Source organism: Phalaenopsis equestris, unplaced genomic scaffold (assembly GCF_001263595.1).
Source record: "Phalaenopsis equestris unplaced genomic scaffold, ASM126359v1 Scaffold000115, whole genome shotgun sequence".
Classification (NCBI taxonomy): Eukaryota; Viridiplantae; Streptophyta; class Magnoliopsida; order Asparagales; family Orchidaceae; genus Phalaenopsis; species Phalaenopsis equestris.
In genome coordinates this window covers 853,814-858,922 of record NW_018164557.1, presented here as the reverse complement: position 1 = coordinate 858,922, position 5,109 = coordinate 853,814, and the positions used below count along the sequence as shown (strand labels likewise).

The window sequence follows — 5,109 nt, the reverse complement described above, 5'->3', positions numbered from 1 at the left end:
GATTTACTATTTATATTTCTCATCAGCCTATCAGATATCACTTTTTATCATTCTAATCGGTACATCTGATCAATCGCATCAATTACTGTCAGTACACTTAGTTTAGTGCTAGGACTTCAACTATTGAAAGAAGAGTTATTGTAATTCATGAGAACATATGACAAGCACCAAAAAGTAATTATAAGACTTTTTTCGGCTCCATCAAATAAATATTCACAATGTTCCTTCTATAGGCTTTTGGTCAACAAATTTATCCTTTATCTCTTAGTTGTATCATCATGTTTATTTGCTTAAGTGTATGACATGTTCATCATGGACAATGCTAGCATTCAATCTTAATCCGCATATTATTTTTGTATCCTCAATTGAGAATTTCTGTATAAGAAAGAAAGAACTTCATATGTGGAATACTGCAATTGGCACGAAACAAAATGCCTTAATATTCCCATAATACTACATAGTTTTGGAGTAAACTAAACGATCCACGATGATTCAAGAGTTTGATAATCACAAGTATCAATCAAAAGCAAAATTGACCGTGGTTCTACCAAATACTGTCAACATAAACAATAACCTAGTTTGGCTTGTGGTAGATCTCCTCCTACTGCATTCCGATTGCAAGTCTCACAAGAACGAACTTCCTCATGTTAGAAAAATTGTAGTTCTGGGCCTTGTAGGTCCCGCAAGAAGCTCTCATCAGAAAGGTGAAGCAGCTCCGCAATAAGCCCATCACCTCCACTTTCCTTCTTCTTTTTTTATTATTTTCGATCTACTCTCTCTCCAGTCTCGCACCTATTGCCAATGCAATTGCTCCCGATGAAGAGAAGAGAAACCTAACAAACCTCGGTTTGAGAAATACAAAAAATTTGAGTTCCCTCCAAAAAGAGCCCTTTTGACCCTTTAGGCTTTGACCCTTTAGGCCACAAAATTTGAAAATATTGTGTCATTCATCCACATATAAAAAATATTGCATTCATCGTCCACATAAGTGTCGGGCAATGATGAAGCTAACAAGCTTGGTGGCCCGGCCATGCTGAGCTGGTGCCTGATGATTAATCGCAACCGGATATAATATTTTTTTCATTTAGGTCAGGCTCTTTACAAAATTAATTACAAAATTAAACTTGGGCTTTCACATACATACCAAATTAGTTTGTATGTGAGGCATTTACACATGCATCACTCAATTATTTTTTACATGTCTAAAATCTAGCTTTTATTTTTTACATTTCTGCCACTCAAATTTTCCCTCAAAAGAATTTTACCTATATGAGATTCCACACCCCACACGCCTGCCGTCTGACTTTGAAAAGAATTTACAAAACCAACCTGAGGTTGTGAACTAAAATGAACTAAAAATTAAGAAATAATTTCAATCAAATTAGATATAATTATAATAACATTCACCTATCAATAAAGTTATTATATCATTTAGATCTAAATTTACAAACAAACAAAAATGTAGATAAAATATTACTATATTTATTAATCAATCAAGGGATTCTAACATATACAGTGACGTTGGGCAAAGTATCAATACTATTGGAGGATTACAAATTAGTTGAGCAGAAAGAGAATTGTGATTTAAATTAATCGTGCATAAGAGATATTAGTTAAACTATGGTGAAAGGGAAATTCCAACATGTTGCAAAATTTTTTCAGACCGGACGGAGATAGAGATCGCTCTGATGATGAAGTAAATCCTTAGAGATCGCTCTAATGATAGAGTAAACCCTTCAAAATTTTATCAGACCTGACTAAGATAGAGATTGATTTGATGATGAAGTCAATCCTTAAATTCACCCCGTCAGATTTAATTAAATATAGATTGATTTTTATGCAACTTATCAACCTCTATCCTGATTTAGGTTTCAAACACAATAACCTGAGATGAAATATGCAAAATTTTGATTTAATAAAGGTTATATTTGTCTAAATTTAGCCTAAATCTATACCTAAATTTTCTTTAAATAATGTTATCATTCGTTGTTTAAGAAACTCAATGTTATCATTCTGTTGAAAACAAATTTTTCTAAACAATAAATTTTTCTAAACATTTACATAATACTTTCTCTAGAAATTAATTGCAGTGACACATTTTCTTCCAATTCATTCATCTGTCGACTTAGAGAAACAAAAGTTGGGGGAAGGAGGAAAAGCTATATCTCATATTGTTCTTCCTCCGCTGTGTTCTAGCATTTGTTTCCTCTGTAAGATACCAGAGTTTCTTGGCTTTTTTCTTGTTCCGCTGCTGCTTAGCAGCGAAATCTCTCACAGACATCTTCATCTCTTCTTCTTAAGAAGTGGTTCTGCATCAACTTTGGTGAATTAGATTGTATCGACATCATTATAACAGCTATTTCACTTCACAAGTTCCCTTAAAAAAACTCTAAGGTAAGACTTGACAAGTTTGTTGCGGAGGGTTAAGCTTGTGCCCTCCACAAGCTTAATTAAGATTTATGGGATTCCTCCTCTATTCACATGAATTGCATTACATAGTTCGAGCTTACCAATCGCACTTGCATTTATGTTAAGTTCATTATTTCAGATAAATGGGAAAAACCTTAATTGGTACACTAATAAATATTTTTAAGGATATTTCGTCAAATATTTATAAGAGAAGAGTCTTAAGCAAAATCTTCATAACATTCAAAATCTCTAGAACGTTGAAATTACTTAAAAGATTTTGGTCAAATATCTATAGAGAAGAGTCATGTTGACACAAGATATAAGTGTTTGTACCAGCATAATGTATGGTAAGATGGAATTAATGCACTACAAATTTTAATGAAAGAAAAAGTGATAATAAATTAAGTTGCATAAGAAATTAGAGGAAGAATAGTGAGAAGTTTACAAGAATTAAGAGGGTGTATATGATTTTTTCTTGTATATGATTTTTTCTTGTTCTCCATTTTTACACGTAATTATCACCACTAAATGTGGCAAGGATTTGATGACATCCAACAATAACAAAAATAAAAAAATTAGCCCATTGTCTTATGGTAATCAAATTGAGCTTTCTCACAAGAGTTCTCATAACGAAATTATAAGGTTAATAAAGAAAATAAACTACTAAAAATTAAATGATTCAGAAATAACCATGCACAAGAGAGAACTAATACATATTATTCAATAACAATTAAACCATTCATACATGCATCCAATACATATTGCACAACTTTTTGGAAAAAAAGAAAGAGTGCGGTGATGCTTATTATATGAAACTTACACATAATAGTGAAACATACTTGATTGAAAGATCAATAAGCAAACTAGGTATTGATCTTTCTTTATTTTTTCACTACGAAAATGACACTCCATTATTTATTTGATGATGGATTGACGCCATAGAAGAAAATCCCCCTCTTGTATTTAATTTCACTGCTTACCACCGCTACCTCAACATAATCAGATTCTTCACCAACGCTAATTTCATCAGACTCAAGAGTTATAAGATGATCAGAGCTAAAAATTACAGCATCCTTGGTTGTATACGACCCATTGCCCTTAACAAGTAGAGTAACTTGGATGGGATCGTTTAGATTATACTTAAATGTATAGGAAAATTTATATGGGCTGTTTGGGTTAAGACCAAGCTCTTGGACCTTTCTGCGTTGGCCAATAAAGAAGTAGCTTCCCCCAGAATAATATTTTGACCTGAAAATAAAAGAAAAAGTAAATTTTTTTCTTTACATTATATATCACCTATACATATCTATAAAATGGTATACGAAACAACACACTAACCCATCAGGTTGGTTGTTCCAAGCATTCGACCATACATATGTAAATTGAGTAGGTGGAATCTGAGCTGGGGTTGCCATAATATTTAGTTAATGCTAATCTCAATGATAATTACCTACCGATATGCATGGAATAAACAAGCATTATTATTTAATTAATTTTCTATAGATAACATGTAAATGACAAATATATAGCTGATTCAACCATACCTTATAAACCTCCTTGCTTTTGCACGGCTTTGCACTTCTTTCTTGCCACTTGTATATATAAGTTTATGAACTCTCTAAAAGTACGTATGTTCACATTAAATTCAAGAGTAGTATCTATTTCTATGACCATTTTAGTTATATGACTTGCTAATAAAACAATATTATATGACCATTTTAATTATTTTATATGACTAACTAAAGTTTCATATGAAGTCTTTTTTTATTATTTTATATGACAAACAAAAGTTTCATATGCAGTCTTTTTTTTATTATTATTAAATTTGTGATCACAACAACAAGAACAACAACAAAGCCTTAATCCCACTATGTGGGGTCGGCTACATAAATCTTTTTTCTCCATTGCATCCTATTTAGTGTCATATTTTCACTTAGTTCTAATAAATTAAAATCATTTTTTATACAATAAGCCCAAGTCTTCCTAGGTCTACCTCTGCATTTCTTAACATAGGTCGAATGTAAAACATCTACTTTCCTAGTCGGATCATCAGATGGTCGACGCTTAATGTGACAAAACCATCTAAGATGACTTTCTCTAATTTTATCCATCACAAAAGCTACACCAACCCTATCACGGATATATTCATTTCGCATTTTCTCTCTAACTGTAAAGCCACTCATCCACCTAATCATTCTCATCTCGGCAACACTTAACTTAGTGTTATGCTTCTTTTTTAAAGACAAACATTCAGTGTCATAGAGCATTGTAGGTCTCACCACCGTCTTATAAAATTTTTCTTTCAGTCTAACCGGTACTTTTCTTTCACATAAAAAGGCCCGCAGCATTCCGCTATTTCAACCAACCAACATATATATATATATATATATATGCCATGCAAATTTAAACATGAAGTTGATGCTCTGAAATTTTTTGTCTCACATCAAAATTGTTTCCATTAGCTGAATAAAACTATACTTAGATTCAATTACTTCTTCCCATAGCATTACTTCTGCCCATAGCATCGTTTTATAACTCATAAATTCGATTCGTCAATGACTATGAACCAGTACAATCTCAAACATTATGATTATTCTTAAATATTTTAATATATTATTCAGCCTAAATCTTTACGTATATGCACATTTTACATACATAACACGTCACTCAATTCTTTCCTATCACATCAAAATTACCACT

The 5,109-nt window shown here is 32.0% G+C and overlaps 1 long non-coding RNA gene across 1 annotated transcript; it reads right to left on the bottom strand.

Moving 5' to 3' along the window:
- Positions 1-3,207: 3,207 nt before the first annotated feature.
- LOC110021022 lies at positions 3,208-3,973 on the bottom strand. The gene is made up of 3 exons (XR_002293594.1): positions 3,954-3,973; positions 3,748-3,859; positions 3,208-3,657 (listed from the first exon to the last, which is right to left on the bottom strand). It is a non-coding gene; the product is annotated as an uncharacterized LOC110021022 (long non-coding RNA).
- Between the last annotated feature and the right edge of the window lie 1,136 nt (positions 3,974-5,109).